Below are 18,621 nucleotides of genomic sequence, written 5' to 3'. Positions count from 1 at the left end.
GTCGAGCTCTCGCCTGTTGACACCCGCATTTGAGAGTCCTTTGACAGATCACTTTCACGCTCTGCAAAAGGCCTTTGTTATAGTAGACAAAGCATGTTCGGTATTTTAGAGCTACATCTTGTTGTATCAGTTAGTCAGATGAGCTCCATGAGGCCACATCTGTACAATGTATCGTGTTTCTTAAGAAATTTTCACTGATTTTACTATGTAACAAGCACATCATTTAAAGCTACTGTTAACTTGTATTTGAGATTCCAGTGCTGCACACATCGTCTACACAAGTTTAAAAGACGAGGAAATATCATTACTCTGCAACACGAAATCATTGTATGTATTAACACTTATCATTGGTTCAGTGAAAGAAGTGTTTACTGCTAGCTAGGCCGTGTCTTACATGCTTGTTCATTACAATCTGACGTACCCCAGCCAAAGATTTAGTCCTTGGAATTCGATTATTTGAGCAAATGCGTTATGACTGCCAGTATGTAAGGTGTATCGATAAGAGTGTGGAAGCTGAAGGCAGACCTCACGATTCATGGCAGACGTCGGAATTGAATAGTCATTTGCTGCCATCTAAATACTTGCCCGTTTTTGGGCAACTGCTTCTAAAAATTGTAACTTCCCCCTCACTTATCGACCTTAATGACAGTGAAAAAGTAAACCGCGTGCACCTAATGGGAATTTGGGAAAAGCAATCGTCAACGAAGTTAATTTGTCGGTAAAGAGGGAGGAAAGGGTTACATCCAAATGAAAGGAAAAATGCAAATGAAATAGGTGGAAATTAATTTTGAGAAAAGGGTAAAATTAATAAAGAAAGTAAATGTGCGGTCGTTACGTTAACAATGAATTGGCGTTAATTAGATACTTAAGATTTGGGGAAAATTACAGTCACCAGTCCTATGGACAATTACTATAATAAATGAAAATGAAAGATTAATGCACATATAATTAGCACTAAAAGCGTGGCAACTGAAGGTTGACATGTGTTGTGTGAAAACTGTATGTTTGTCAGAAGTAATAAATTTCGCTACAGTCTGACTTAATTTAGAAAAAGAATTAATAAAACCGGAAAATTGAAAGTTAATTTAGTGACTGAAATTAACAATGAACTTTGTTTCTGAAGCACTACGAAATTCAATAAAATAAGGTTAGTCTTGGGCTACCTCAACAATCATTTAAAAACCGACTTGAATCTATGCAATTTAGGAATAAGAGATTTATTTTGAACTTGAGTTAAATGATTCTGAACAATTAACAATAGTAAAATTTAGTATGTACCATGTTGAGCTGCAGTCACAGGTAAGCTAAAATATGGTAACAAAACTCGCACTCTTAATTTGTGCTTCTGTAATCTAAATATTGTAGCCAGCTATGAATACTTTAACTGAACTTTGAAATTAAAGCAGTGAAATGGAATGATATTACTTTAATGCTGGCGTTTCAATTTCAACGACACTCGGGTTCGTTCCGGAAAAGGAAGGGACCCTGCTTGGTAATGCAATTGGGACCATGAACAACAAAGTTTCATGCTTCATTGCTGTAATTTTGTGAGGCAAATTGAACAGTTTGAAAAGCTGAAGTCTGCCGTACAGTTCTAAAACTTTACGTGCTTCCAGTCTTCCTTGTTGGTTGATTGAAGGTTTGAAGTCGTCGATCGAGGAGGTGGCGACAGTAACTCATTGTCGGCCGTCGCTGTTGCAGAAGCTGAATGTTGGCGCGCCTTCTTCTCGACACGGTCACCAGGCGAAACGGGCTGTTGATGTGCGCCAGCTAATGCCTCCTGGCCGCGACACCGCGTCAGAAACTATCATAGCAAGTCGAGCGCAATTACATGCTGCCAAACCCCGAAAGCGCGGCAACTCGCGGGAGCGTCACACAACACACCTGCTCCACCGCCCTACTCCAGCCAGACTCCCTTTGCCCGCGCTCCATGTGGCGGAGTTAACATTCCCAAAGATCCTAAACACTTTGGTTCTCCACACGACCTATCGATGGAATCGTGCGATAGCATAGTTTTCCCTAGGTAAGACCCAGCGAAAAAGTACAAATAATATTTACAAAACAAACTAATTATACCTCGACATAAATGCATAAATATACATATATACAAATTGTAAAACAATTACAACATATAAAGGCACCGAAATGTCATATCTTGAGGTAGCAAAATAAGGAAAAAATTTATCGTACAATAGATGGAAATAGGAGGATATGCATTTCCGGCGTTACAAAATGATCAAGAAGCAATAAATTCTTCCTTCAAGCACGCCTGTAGGAGCAGAGAATTAAGAAGTTAATAGCGACAATGGCAGCATTAGTAGAAGTATTTAGTAACTTCATACTCTCCAATGGTATTTTTTGAAATAATGAAAATTGGTAAATGATTATGATGGCTAAAAGCGTCTTTACATCCAACTCGCTGATAATTAAACGAGTTAACAGAGAACTGAATTTGTTTCACCATTTCTAGTTTGTAAACTGAACGCATCATACGTTACGAGAAAATAATCAGTGTAGTAAATGTGGGCTTCCGCGGTCTCGTGCATTAATCCTAGCTTCATAGTTGCTAGAACTGGGTTAGATTTCCAGTTCCGTCATGTACTTTAACCACACATGAACACATCTCCTTCATGTCTAGTATGGTCAAGTGAAGAATGTAAGCTTGCTCCGTACTTTAGTATCCGCATTATGAACATCATTTCCCTTCGCTACCAACTGGGGCAGAGTTGGTTTAGTCAGAACCATAGCAGAGGCAGAAGTTGCGGCAAACAGAAAATCTGTCACCAGCGAGCTTTAGTACACTAGAGACTTTATTTAATTTAATGAGACAACGGCCATTTAAGCTCTCAGGGCCCTCATTTTATTTCAACTTGAGACGTTGAAAAAGTTAGTGCTGGACTGGGATTCGAATTCGGATCTCTTCTGGGTGGTATCTGACACACACGGGACGATATAGTTCGATCAATCCGTTGTTTTCCCCAAGACTGCATACTCCTCTTGGTCTCCACGAAAAGCACAAATGTGGGTTCTAATCCTAGTCCAGCACAAAAATATTCATGGTTTCATCTAAAGCCCTAGCAATGCTCACGGAACAACTAGTGATAAAAATTTCAATTTTAATGTCTCTTCATGCGTACACACATCTTACTACTGGTGAGCAGACAGTTCGTGGATAGAAAATATCGGTGGTAGGTGCCTGTTACGATTCTCAGTCAAGATAAATATTGTATCTTCATTTCAAACTCGAATATTTCGCTACTGCTGAAAAAATTCGATGTCTAACATTTGATTTTATTTAGTTAACAATCTCATTAAATGATGAGTTCGAGTCCCTGTTACAAAACTTTACATACTGGCACATCGTTTTAAACATGCACAAACTTTGTTACTTGAAACTACGTTAAACGTCTTTCGACGTTAGTTAAGAGGGACATGTGGGTCTTCACAGGATTCCAGGCAGAGCATTAAAATTTTCAGGTTCATATTTGCTAACTGATACTGGAGAAAACTTCGATATTGCTCGACTCTTAACGCCTAGCCGCCAGTGACGAACGTTACTGTGTTCGAGCCTCAGTTGGGCACAAAAGCTTCGTTTAGTTGCAATGGCTATAGGTGCTTGGTTTCAATCCAGACTCAGAACAAAAATGTTCTGTTGCGTCATTTAAGGTTCAGCCATATCATGAAGTAAGTGCTCCATCACGAGTACAGAAAATTACTTGTGATACAATGCTAATTTTGAGGTTTCCATAAATCTCTTGCAGCTGTTAGTCGCACTACTCTTAACTGATTATTTCAGCCTCCAGTTAATGACAAACCACTCGTATCAGGAACGATGTTGCACAGATGTGGGAAAACTTTTATATAGCAAAAATGCTCCGAAATGTCAGAGAACTTTACGAGTGCAGATATTGTCTCAAAATATTTTGTTCAAAATAATATTTAATTTTGCCTAAAGATTGCTGGAATGACTTATGTGACTTAGTGAACTCAAATTGTAATGAGTGTGGTGGTGATTTTGAAATGCCTTTTACTGTAATAGAATTCAATTTACAAGCGTTAAGGACAATTTCATGTCTAATGACACATTTGCTAGTATTTGCAGTATCGTGGCGTTGATTTACAACTGCACTGATTACCTTAAAGAACCGTTTCCTCTAGTGATCTCTTCCTGTATCCATTTTATATAGACAAACGACTCTAATACAAAGATATTAGAGAACATACAAGGCAGCTGCATCAAAATGAAGCGAGACGCAATTCAGGTTGTTCTGATACTTCTGGGTATGATAGTACATAGTCATCTAGACTTACCAGTTTTGCACTGTCAATAACATCCAACATCCTACTATCCTAGTACACAAGCAAGAAATACACAGAACGGCAAAGCTTAAGAACTTTCACATGATGTGTAACCACTAAGTAATATAGGTCGATGAATCTTGCAGAAAACCTGCTACAGTATGATACAGAATGTAGCCGAAAGCTATACGCAGTGAGGCGAAGAGAAAACACTTTTACTCGAAGACAATAATTACGCTGAAATCAGCACTGAACATTATGGTACTTAATAGCGTGTGTGATCACCATGGATGGCAATACATGCTCTGCGAATGGTGGCCACGAGGCTCACAAGGAAATCTTGTGGTCGCGTGTTCCACTCCATTACCAGCGCATTTGACAACCGTTGGGTAGTCGTTGCTGCATGTGGGTATCGTGCTAAAATACGTCTCCACAATGCAACTCTCAAGTGCTCTATGGGATTTAAGTCGAGGGAAGACTGGTGTATCCAGTACCAGATGACCCTTACTGTGTATGTTGCAGGTGACCGTGACCTGCTTCCAGGCACACCCTTCTATGTCTCCTGATAGTTGTTGAACCGCTGGACCAATTGGAATGAAGATCTCTCTCGCTTTTTAATCATCTTTCCAATTGCATGGTTTCTTCATTCATTCGAGGTCTGTAGCCTATGGTGAAACGATTATGTTCGTTGGAATCAGGTTCCTGTATTTCTTACAGTTGATAATAATAATAGTAAAAGCGATAATAATAACGCACTCTAAGACAAAAAACGATGCACCATGAAGGAAATGTGCGAAATGGTCACAAGCTGGTATACAGATATCTACGGAAAAAGCAAAATTGTAAACTTTGACAGCCAATGGATGAATGTGTGTCGCTGTGGCAGTTTTACCACATACCTGGCAAGGATACTAAACAGAACACCTGTCGAAGAAGAACATAAAATCTGTGCGAATTTCATTCTGTTTACTCCGTTGGACAGTAACTATGCCTTGCAGACAGGCGCATGTACTATATATGCAGACGTCAATATTTGAGAGGGGGTCTGCATTGGACTCAGAAAACAGCTGGCCCGACATCTGAATAGCAGCAACGCCAGTACGCAGAAGTGGGGGAACCATGGTCGAACGTAGCGTCAGGAGGGAAGCTGTCAGACTAAAGAGACAAAGCTGTAGTCAGAGAGGCAACCACAGCCCCGAAATTATCGTTCCCATAGATTCAACGTTCAACTGGTGCCTCAGTGATCACAAGGGCCATAAATACGTGCCTCAAAGAAACGACTGTACACACAGCAGTGGACTACCAACCTAACTGTAGCCGCCATATGACTTGACAACCAGGAATGATGGTCTCAGGTGCTCTTCAAAACAGGACCTTTTCGCAGTAATCCGCAGCAATCTTGCAGCTCAGCAGTGACTCGATGATGTTCTACGCCCCCTCTTTTTCCCCTTCAGGACAAGGCATCCCGGGCTTACATTTCAGTTACAGAATGTCCGCCCGCACACTGCGATATTGCCTACTGCCTGTCTTTTGGTTTGCCAAACCCTATCTTGCTCAGTAAGGACGCTATACCTCTTTCCAACTGAGAACTTTTGAAGCATCATAGGCAGGACCCTCCAACCAGAAAGGCATTTTGACGATCTAACGCACCAGTTGGACAGAATTTGGCATGATGTCCCTCAAGAGGGATCCAACAACTCTATCAACAAACGCCAAGCCGAATAACAGCTTGAATAAGGGCCAGAGGTGAACAAACGCATTATCCATTTGCTCACTTTGTGAAGCTCTTTCTCTGAAATAAATCATCTAACGTCTCCGAAATTGTAATCATTTGTTTACCTATACAGGTACATCACATCTTCCGATTACCATCATATTCGGATAATTCCAAAATCACGCGTCTCACTCTTTTTCTTCTTTCTTCGATTGTAACACCAAATGATTATCAGGTTACTCGCTAACAATGTTCATCCTCTTCCCACCTCAATTTCTCTCTCTACAGCTGTCCGTCATTCATGTTCTACACCCTGTAGTGAAACAATCAACTCGTTCTTAGGAACTAATAAGAGGCATGTAATAATACTCTGATTCATTAAGAATAATTCTTTGGACAAAAGTTTTTTTAAAGTTTCTTTACACTACAATAAGATTGTGCTTGAATAGAAAATTTATATACAAATAGAGATGAAACACAGAGATTCACATTGGTTATTTACATATTTTTATACAATATGTACCAAACATAGGAAATGACACTATCTGGTACGACTAGCAGCAGGTGAAAAAAAAACCAGTCACACAGACTTGCGTGTAGCATACAATAAGTATACAGATGCATACACATACATACACCTATGACGAACAGTCCATACTACTATTCCATGACAAAAAAAAAATGGTTCAAATGGCTCTGAGCACTAAGGGACTTAACATCTGTGGTCATCAGTCCCCTAGAACTTAGAACTACTTAAACCTAGCTAACCTAAGGACATCACACACATCCATGCGCGAGGCAGGATTCGAACCTCCGACGGTAGTGGTCACGCAGTTCCAGACTGAAGCGCCTAGAACCGCACGGCCACACCGGCCAGCCTATTCCAAGACATAAACACCATAAATACGTTAATTCTCTCACTATCGAACATATGAATTGTGTGAGAATAGGAGGATGACGATCTTGCCTCTCAGATGAACTACGTCTCGTCATGATACGACAGACCGACTTCCATCTGCAGTGCAGAATGTGCCTCATGGTGTCGGAACCGAAAGATTATTTGGTGCACCAAGTACAGAGGTCGAGATGGAGTACTGCTGGCACAGTGGAGACACCCCTTGATCAGAGACTCCTTATAATCTTCGGTCGTCAGAGCCATTGAGGCTGCATGATGCACATCAGACTTATAACCTTCTTGTTTGAGCTGTGATACCACAAGGATTATCAGCAGCATATCCGGATGTGTGGTATACACTGGGATAGTACCTTATTATTTCATACTGGTGGCAGCTTTTCGCCCAGTACATGAAACTGTCGTATCCGGACGAAACTACTTTCTCTCAGAAAAGTTTAAATTCGGGAAATCATAGTGCAAGTAGTACATGTGGAGACTTCAAAGGTCCATCATATCGATATAGGTATGTTATGTGTACTCCACTAAAACCTGAACCATCTCCAGAGTGACTAGACGTCGATAGAAGACAGTGAATCACTTAAAATTTGGCCTGGTGAACACACATTCAAATGGCAAACTAAATGAGTTGCCTGATGCTAGTAATAATGTAGCAGGGCAGCTATGAGCCTAGGTAAACATCAGGCAACCAAAAAGTAATATGACAACGATGTAACTGATAAGCAGTAGTTTATCAAACTCGCTTATGGGCGAGATAAAGCTCTTATAACTTCTGGTGGTAGGTTAAAGTTCCGGCGTGTGGTACAGTCTTGGATCACTTCTAAAAAGGTCAGCAGCCACTCCCCCCTCATCGCGGAAATCCAGGGAAACCTCCAAACACACAAACCTTAGGCAATTGTGCAAGTTATATTCAACACCATTGATAGTAATGATCACACGGTCCTACCCACATGCGTTAGGTAAGTGGACTACTTATAATCAAAGTCATGCCGTAGAACTATTCTGATCACATGATATAAAATTAGTAGGAGTTCCTGGGCGAATAGAGGCGCATTAAATTGGTGGGAAAGCGCTTACAACAATAAGATTCCAGCTCTCATCCTCGCCCTTATCATCATCTATTATTACTACCTCAACAGCGTAAACTTTTACATTCAAGGTCTATGCATCATGAGGAGAGATCCAGAGTTCTTATGAACCAATTATTACTAACAATTAACCAATTTGAATTCCATCAGAAACCGCTGCGCACAGCGACCGTAGATTGTATGGAAGGGGAGGGACACAACAGTCAATCCCAGTACTTTTTATTATTCTTAAATATCTAGATTTCGGCTATAAATAGCCACCATCAGTGCTAAAATATGAAAAAAATTACTTTACATAGAACAATAAGTAAAGACCATATTATCCAGTAGCAGCTATCCACTCTAGTGATCATACAAATTTCGTTACCATTCAATAGACTCGGGGCCCTTCATACCACCATATGTTCTTAATGATATAATGGCAGAAGGAAGTTGTTTACAGCAAGTACAACAGCCGTAATTTACATCATGATGTACAAGAAGCGCCCTCTATGTTACGAATTAACTAACAGGGTTGTGTTTCAGTACAGTAATTTAAAAAGCCTTCTTTTATAACATCCAAAAACAAAGAGCATATTTGTGTATCACTTTGAAATATTCAAGAAATGGCGAAATATGAAGCACTTTCTGAGATCCTAGTGGTGAAGCGAACCATCCAAACCTATTCAAAGGATCATCCATTGGTCCACATAACTATCTTTTACAAAATTATTACATAACTTTAGAAATAAAACTTAAAAAAATCATAAAGATTTGTTGAACATCGTCTTAATAAAATACAGTTACATACAAATTAAAATTCGTCAGAAGCTAAAACCTAGTGTTGTTACTCATATCATAATGATTATGTGATCCACTAAATCTGTAATTTGAAAGAAATAACATCCTTACAAACGGTTTTTATGAAGATCTGTTAACATCATAGTAAAATAAGGAAGATTAAATATGACACGGTTGATTTAACCAAGCACATTTAATCAAACATCCGAACCTCCTCTACTGACGTAAAAGTTCATACACAAATGTTTTGCGTAGTTGCAACTGCTTTACGCTGTTTGCAGAAAGACAATTAAACAAACTGCCATTATAGCTATCCCTTAGGCTAAAACTGAACAGTGATTCACTTGTTTGGTGGGAAAATAGATATATCTTTGGTTAGTACCAGCAAAATGGAAGACATCATGATAATAAATTATGTTCTCACACACTATCATGCCAAGTGTTGTATTTTAAGGTAGGAGACTTCAGATCAGGTTTGGTGTGCATGTAGCTTTGGATAAGTGGGGTGTAGTTCAGAAATCAAACTTCGCTATCCACCTGGTTGAGACTAGACGTACTGTACCCTGTCTAAGGCTAGGTGTCGAGTTATTGCACAAGGCAGAGAAAGGCAGATTCATGGACCTCATAGGGGAAATGAAGATATACTGCCATCTGTGATCATCTGGGGTCAATGAGCAGATTTTGGCGTAAAGCAGCTGGTTTTGGGAGGTCTTCAACGATCTCCTGCTTCATGGCAAAAGACGTCATGACCCAGAAGGGAGCAGGTATGGAAATTTTTTTCCTTTATTGAGATTGAATTCCCCTGCCCCATATTGGCAGGGGAGGGCTGGCAGCCGAGTGATACATTCAGTAAAAAGATGAAAACGATACGCATAAAATGCGATAAAATGTGGGACGTTAAGTACATAATAAGGGAAGACAGAGGATGTTAAAATATACACTTACACAGAGACATTCATTGTGGATCAGTTAAAAAAGTCGACATAAAAATAGAAAACACAGTTAGTGATTCGTGGAGCACATAAAATACACTGAAGTCACACACATAAGTTAAAAGTTGACCATAGTACTAAAATGCTCTAGAAAGGAGGCACTTTAAAACCACTACACGAGATGGGGCAGACATGACGAAGAATAAAAACTGCCAGGTGGGACATGCAGAAGGAGGGGGACCTGAGAGGAGGGAAAAAGAGAGAAGAGGAAGGGGCAGTGGAGGAGGGGGAGGACTGGAGGGGGTAGGATGGAATGAAAGGGGGTCAGGGGTGGCGCACCAAGGGGCAGGATAGTGGCAGGTTGGGAGATGGAGAGGGAAGGAAAGTCAGGAGGAAGTGCAGAGACACAGAATGGGTGCACTGGAAAGGGGGGGGGGCAAGGAGGAAAAACCATTAGGAGAAGGGAAGAGGAGTGTATAGGGAACCCAGAGGAGGGGGTGGGGAAGGTGGGGTTAGAGCTGGTAGGAGGGGTAGATATCAGGGCGAAGTTCATCATCTGGGAAGGGTAGGTGCTGGAAGTTGCATTGGAAAAGGAGATGGAGGGTGTGGAGATGGAGAGAGGGTTGGACACCACAGTAAATGCATGGCAATGGGCTGAGGGTAGAAAGGAAAGAAAACACAGGGGTTGGGGGAGATAGAGTCTGTATACGATGCATAGGGTGCGAATGTGTTCGAGGAAAAGGAGAAGATGGGGTAAGGGGATGACGTCATAGAGGATCTGCATGGGGGATGGGAGGGGGATACAAAAGACAGTGTGGGGTGCATGGCCTTCAAGCATATGGAGGGCTTTATAGAATCTGGGTGAGACGGAAATCCACATGACGCTGGCATAACAAAGGATGGGATGGATCAAGGATTTGTTTGTGTGAATGATGGTGGAAGGATGCAGTCTCTACGTCCACCTGGGCAGGAGTCAAGGTGAGGTGACAGTTGTGGGTGAGGCCAACGTATTTCGGGGCAGTGAGTGAGGTTGATAGGTTGACCACAAATGGTGAGGTAAAAATCGGGAGCCAGAAGGAGCAGTTGGTATGGCCTATAATAATTGCCTGGGTCAGAAGGGTTTATGCAAAGGAGCAACTGGTTGTACCAGGTGGTGAGCTGGTCGAGGTGGGTTTGAAGGGTGTGGTGGAGCCGTTAATGCATAGGATAAAGGACCAGGAAGGCGGTGTCATGAGCAAGAGGAAGTGAACACGGGGGGGGGGGGGAGGCAAGGTTCCTTCAGGCCATGATATTGAGAGCCTTTTCCCCCATTGCAAACAACTGACTAGACATCGCCAACGAACTAGCTTTTGATTTTTTTTTCCACAACCCATACTGCCTCTAAAGACAACCAAAACGCCTGGTCACCACAGTCTCCCAAGAGGAAGCCACACTCGTTTCAAACACCTCATTCAAAGATGAGAGGCGGCCGCCAAAGTCGATGTCACCCAATAGGACACCACAGCTCAAACTCCCACGAAAGCAGCTAGCCTGCACCCCTAAAGCAGGTTAGGGCTTAGTCTGACCACATTCTTAAACACAGCTAACACGAACTTTAGATATCTTCCTGGTCTTAAGATTGTGTATGAGGAGATTAACCAGACTTAATCATTGCAGAACATGGCAAGGACCCATAACACTGGGATGCAATTTACCAGAGGGTTCCTCCTGCCGCCCTCTGAGCAATGAAAATGATCATCCACTTGCATTTTAAACGGACCTCTGCCCTGATTGAACCTGAGATGTTGTCTCCAATGGACCAACTCAACATTTTTCCTTGCTTTCTTCCAGTGGACATTTAGCAATGTTCAAAAAAATGTCCAAATATGTGTGATATCTTATGGGACTTAACTGCTATGGTCATCAGTTCCTAGGCTTACCCACTACTTAACCTAAATTATCCTAAGGACATACACACACATCCATGTCCGAGGGAGGACTCGAACCTCCACTGGGACCAGCCGCACACTCCATGACTGCAGCGCCTTAGACAGCATTTAGTAATCCCCAGATTGGTCTCCTCAGGCAAGATTTAATCAAAGGACCATAAACTGGCAAGGGGCGAGTTAATGGTGCTGGACAACATTAAGGATGTTGGAGTAGCATTAACAGCTTCGTGCTAAGTGTTGTTAAGGGCAAAATTAAACCAAGGGATAGAACTATCCCATTTCCTTTGGCCGTTGGAATGGAACATAATTAGTGTAGATTTATGATTCCTATAGACACTTTTGGCAAGTGACTACTGGTAGGATAATAATACAGAGCATTGCTAATATGCTGAACGCCATTCTAGAAACAAAATCTCCTGAATTCCCCAGAAGTGAATGCGATGGCGTTGTCGCTAAGAAATTGGATGGACCAAACACCGAAAAAATTGTAATTAGATGTTGAATAGTCAAAGCTGCAGTGACGCGTCAGCTAGGAACCAATCAAGTAAAGTGCGAAAAGCCATCAAGTACAACAAGAACACACCGATCTCCATTTCTGGTATGGGGCAGAATTCCAGCATTATTGACGTAAAGTTTGTCCATTGGATGATCTTCATGAGCAGAATGCAAAAAACCCTTCCAAGAACTGGGGTTATGTTTGGCTGTTTTACATTTCTCACACTCCCCACCAAACGCCAGACATCGATGTACGCGGAAGTCCACATAAGAAGTTCTCTACTTTTAGCAACGGTTTTGAAAAGCCCCAAATGCCCCCTACTACAGAAGTGTGAAAATAATGTAATACGGAACGTAACAACTCTTTAGGAAGACAAATATTTAGTCCACGACTCTGACCATCCTTACAGCAAATGAGCCCCTTGCGCAAGGTACAATCATTGAGTTCTCGACCCCTCTGCAAACGATACTTAATGGAATGAGTGGTCGAGACTTCATCTTGCTTATGTTTTAAATCAGAAAATAACTGTGTGACTTCAGGTAGCTTCACCGCCGTACACCCCACCTGTGGAATAACACTCTGTTCTCGGGTATGGTCATCCTCTTGAAATATCCGACTGAGGGCGTTGGCAACTTGTTTGTGAGTGCCTTCAAAATGCCAAACAGCAAACATGAATGCACATACGTATATGGACCGCCCAACGGGCGATTCTCCCTGTTTTCCTGGAGCTCCATAAAACCCATATCAAGGTTTGATTGTCCGTTTGGAGCTGAAACTCCTTACTTCCAACTAAAATTTAATTTTTCTAACACAAAGACCAAGGCAAGGACTACCGATTCGTACAAAGAATAATTTAGTTCGGCAGAAGATAATCTCTCAAGGCATAGGCTATAGGGCGGTAGCATTCCTGAGTCGGAGGCATCCGTTTGGACAATAAACGTAAGTTCAAAATTAGGGACTCTCTAAACGGGTGGGTTAACTGGTGCTTTCTTAAGAGCTTCAAAGGCGTCTTGTTCGCTCCCACCACAGTAAAAGGACTCTCCACTTTTACAAAGGTTATGAAGAGAAGCTGCTAACTGCGCAAAATTGGGGACGATTTTGCGGAGGATGTTTGCCATACCAATAAACTTGTCCACCCCTTTCGTGTTCATGGGAAGGGAAAACCTACGCCAATCATGGGTAGCTTCTTGGTCAATTGTAACCCCATCGGCCGACACCAAATTCCCCAAATTCACTCTTAGTGGAGATTATTAACTATAGATAGTTTAATACTCAATCCAATCCCTCTGAAGCGAAGTAAAACTTGTTCAAGATGACTCAAGTGCTCCTCAAAAGTTGCGGTATAAAGGACAACATCGTCCAAATAGCTATAAATATACTTAAATTTGATATCTCCAAGAACATTATTCAAGAGGCGAGATAGACCCATACACCCTGAGAAAGGACCACTGCTAAATTCATAAAGGTTCTAATTGGTACAGAAGGCGGTGACATATTTGCAATCCTCCATTAAACGCGTATAGTAACAAGCTTGATTTAGATCTAGTAGGCCGGCCGTAGTGGCCGAGCGGTTCCAGGCGCTTCAGTTTGGAACCGCGCGACCGCTACGGTCGCAGGTTCTAATCCTGCCTCGGGCATGGATGTGTGTGATGTCCTTAGGTTTAAGTAGTCCTAAGTTCTCGGGGACTGATGACCTCAGAAGTTAAGTCTCATAGTGCTCAGAGTCATCTGAACCAAGATCAAATACCGTAGAGTATGAAGCTCAGCAAACCACGTAAAACAGTTGTAGATGTCCGGTGAGGGACCGGATTCTAAGATAATCTTCTCATTCAAGTACCTGTAGTCAACAGGTGCTCGGTAATAGCCTTCCTGCTTTTTAGGAACCAAGAAACCTGAAGAGGCATAGGGAGAGGTGGACACCGCAACGCCTCATGGATCATGCCATTAATTATTTCCCTCAGAGCTTTCATCTTGCGTGGAGATAACCTATACGGAGTTTGTATTATAGATTCATTACCTTTAAAAGGTACCTTGTACTCTATTGCTGACACTAAGTCTATCGGTTATCACATCAGGGACTTCCTGAAGGAGCTGCAACAACCTCTTAGTTCTTCCTGCTTACAGGCGAGCGAGATCAAAACAGTCACTTTGCTTAGCCACCATACTAATCGGAAAATGGCCCTGGCAGGAACACAGAGCAATGCGTACATTCAGACAAAATTAAAATGTTACTGACATAGTGCAGAACAAGGCCAGTACGTCGCATAACATCACAGCGCATCAGTAGGTTAACAGTAAGACCCTCAACCAACAATAAATTAATCGGCCATGAAAACTTCAGTGTCCTCAATTTGCCACGCACTTCGCCCATCAGAGGCAGCATCTTCCATTCACGGCACGACATCTCTGATCCGAAGCATGTAAGGACGGCAATTTACAGACAGGTAAGGTGCCATTGATAATCAACAAGAGAAAACATGCTACCTGAATCAAGTAGAGCACGGACAGTCTCCCGATGTCAGTTGTGAGCAAACGTAAGGCAGTGTTCCACCTACGACCAGTCTAATGTGAGCACAGTGTCCGGGTGGCTTGAAGCGCCACCCACACGACGCCTCTCCCGATGTCAGTTGTTTGTATGGGGACCTCGCATCATCGGGCAATCTCGCACCAAATGCCCTCCATCACCACAGCGATAATATCTCCTAGCTTTAGGGTGAAAGGAGGGGACACTTGGTGAATGCTTGATATTGTCGTAGGCCCAAGGTACCTGATTACTGGTTTCCTCGTAGCATTCATCGGAAAATCTCAACCCCTCGATAAAAACTACTAGTTCATCCAGTTTCGCCAGGAAAGTAAGCTTATTAGAAAATATGACCCATGAACGATTCTAAGGTTTTATGCCCCCTAAAATATGCTGAACAATATCTAACTCGGTGACCTGAAGCTCTAAGGCAGCCACGACGGTACAAACCCTCTCAATATAATATATCACCTACATTTCCGGTGGTCGACTGTACACGCAAAAAATACTTGTGCTCAGGTTCCAATTTAACAGGAGGAGGCAATTTAAGCTGTGTTACTAGCTTCCTAAAGTCATTCAACAAGCCTTGGTTTAACAATGCTTCCAAAAAAATCCTACTTAGCAGTGCACAGGAAAATAAAAATCTAACGCCCTCAGCAGGGTCCGCAAACACCAAGGAATCTTTAATTTTTTTTGAATCTTTAATTTTTTTTAACTTGAAGACTTAAAAGAAAATTACAAGTATAATAATGAATTGTTCGCTCACAATGTGCATGGTGGAGGCAAAGAAACGCTTCTACAATCGAGTCAGCACCTCATATTTAAGGCAGCTCTGCGGAGAAACCTTGAGACACCAGTATACAGTACATGATGCAACAGAATGGTTACTACGTCACCCACTATATTATAATAAGCACATATCATTCAACGGCTGCAGGGAAACGCAATATAGAATAATTTTAATGTTAGGCTTATGTTTAACGGAAATAGTGTACCGTGATCAATCACCCATTAAACATAGATTAACGAATAAGGCCACATATCCGAGTTACTTAATTTAATGTCGACATGGCAAAGCAAAGCCAATCCACATACGAAAATTCAACCAACTAAAATAATTGGACACAGGCTAAAATTTATGGCTTAAATTCGTGACTCGTACCTCAGACATACATGAGAATTACAATTTACAGGTCCTTTAAACACCAAGCCGGTTTACAGTCGCTTCCTCCATTCAAGAACACTTGACATCAATTACAGACCAGTAACTTGTTTTTGATTCTGCTGCTCAGCCCTTACTGCCCTCAAAGACAACCAAAACCCCTTTTCCTCACGGTCTCCCTCAGAGGGAGTCACACTCGTTCCAAATCCCTGAGATCAAAGATGAGGGGCGATTATCAAAGTCGATATCACCCGATAAGCTGCCACAGCTCAGGACAGATTTATTTCTAATATCAAGAATAATGCCCAGGGGAGACACCAAATGGCCTATAAAGTTTCGAAAATATTAAACACAACAGAAAAAGAAAAGATACAAGTGAACAATACTGAAGAAGAACAGTAGGTAAATTATTACAGAGAAATGTGGTATGACGATACAGCACAAGGAACTGAAATTGAAAGAGCAAATGAGAAGGGATTAGATGAAATATAATCACACGAAATAACTTCTGCCCTATCATCACTTAAGAAGAGTGGCAGGAAGAGATGGTGTTAATGATGAATTGATGTAATATGCAGGAATGGTGCTACATCTACGACTGCTACATCGCTTAAACGAATCCTGTCAGAGCAAGATTATCCCCAAAGACTGAAAGACTGCTATAGAGTCATATCAATTAAAAAAAAAAGAAAATGGGGCAGGCGCGAGAAGGACTCGCATACCGACGGTTCGGTACAAACGTAATTGTGTGTCAACCATTCCGGGAATCGAAATTCTTGTCAAGTCTTGCTGTTACCGTCATTGATGCTGGCAAGATATTACTCCCAGGGATTCAAAAATCTCCGGGAGTGTTTTAATAAAGTTTGCTGTAGGATAGCAAATTACAAAGAAAAATTTTATTTGTGTGATATAACCAAATATTAACAACATTCTTTTTCTTCCTTTGTTTGGACTGTGAAACATTGCTCTTCTTGCCAAATTTCAGGATTCTAAATCAACGGGAAATACCCTGCAGATTTTAGTGAGTAAGTTGCGAGTATCAGAGTATGCGACATAAATTACCCTATCTTTTGATTGCGCTGACTAAGAAACTAATTTTTCCATACCCAAACGACCAGAGACTTTTCAACTTGATACGTCTACCCATTCCTTAGAAAAAGAGGTCTTAAAAGACGGAGGATCAGATAGACATTTGGACACAAAAAAAAGAAAAAAAATCATGTGATATAATTAAAAATTAGTAACTTTGAAGTTTGCCTTTTACTTGTACTGCGAAACCTTTCATCTTGCCTAATTTCATGATTCTAAACCAGCGGCAAGTACCCAACAGGTCTGAATGAGTGAGTTTGCGAGTATCAAAATATGTGACGTAAATGGCCGCATCTTGTGGTTGCACTTACTTAGAAGCAGACATTTATTACACGGCCAAGGACTTTTAGATCTTCGTATGTGAAGAAAATTTCCACATGACAGTCTACCCGTTCCTGAGAGAAAGGGGACATAACAGACGGATGGACAGTCAGATAATAAATTAAATTTCTTTTTCTTTTGATGTGACTACAGATTCACAGTTTTATGATCTTTTCGTTTGGTTTTACTGCGATATCTCGTTTCTTAGCAAATTTCATAATTCTAGGTCAACGTGAAGTATGCTGTAGGATTTGATGAGTGAGCATGCGAAAATGAAACTGTGTTGCATAACTGGCCGTACGTTTTTATTGCAGTGACTTAGAAGCTAAAGTTTACTACACTGCTAAGACGCTGCAGACCGTAGGATGTGTTTCAAGTAGATACGTCCTTACGATCCCGAGATAAAAGGGTTTTACAGGACAGACGGACAGACAGACTGTCTGATAACAAATATGAAAAAAAAATTCGTGTTTTATAATAACGAATTAATAATTTTCGGATCTTTTCCTTTGTCTGTTCTGCAAAATCTTCCTTTTTGCCAAATTTCATGTCTGTAGATCAAAGGAAAGTACCATATAGTTTATGGTGTGTGAGTTAGTAAATATCAAAATATATTAATCAAGCCTAGAAACACTAGAGTACACAAACCCCCCAAGATGGTGAGATGTGACGTAGAGCGACATACGAAAAGTCAAGAATTAAGCCAGAGACTGAACAGTATTCATTTCAACAGCTGGAACCAACTGAAAGAGACTCTTGTAAAGACGGCCAATGAACTCGAACCCCTCACAAGAAGAAAGAAGCATCCGTGGTGAAATGAAGACTGTGACAATACATCAGCCCAAAGACAGTCACTCTGGGACAAGTAGAATCGTAAGAAAACGAAGATAATTTGGGGGAACTTTTTGGAACTAAGAAGGCTAACAGCTAAGATAATTCGAGGAACCAAACGGACCTTCACACAAATCCAACTAACCCAAATCGAAGAGAATTTAGTTAAGAATAACTCCAGAGATTTCTACAGAACCTTCAATCAGGCACTCAAAAAATACAATCCAGCAAGCCTCCAGTTCAGAAACCCAGAGGGCAAACTGGTTTTTAACGACAAGGACAACTGCCACCTCTTAGCTCAGTACTTTAAAAACCTGCTCAACTGTGCTCCACCCAGTGAAGACTTCAACTACAAACCACACCAAACCCGGACTCACTGCCTCCTTCACTGTAAGAAGTTCTACAAATCATTCAACTTCTCAAGAATAATAAGGCAGCTGGAGAGGACACTATCATTGCTGATTACTGGAAATGTCTTGGAAGCAATGCCTTGAGCAAGTTCGCCGAGATCATCCGTAACATGTGGGAAACAGAGAAATTACCACCT

The sequence above is a fragment of the Schistocerca americana genome, chromosome 3 (genome assembly GCF_021461395.2).
Source record: "Schistocerca americana isolate TAMUIC-IGC-003095 chromosome 3, iqSchAmer2.1, whole genome shotgun sequence".
Lineage (NCBI taxonomy): Eukaryota > Metazoa > Arthropoda > Insecta > Orthoptera > Acrididae > Schistocerca > Schistocerca americana.
The sequence above is the reverse complement of the archived record's forward strand: the minus strand, read 5'-3'. Positions refer to the sequence as shown.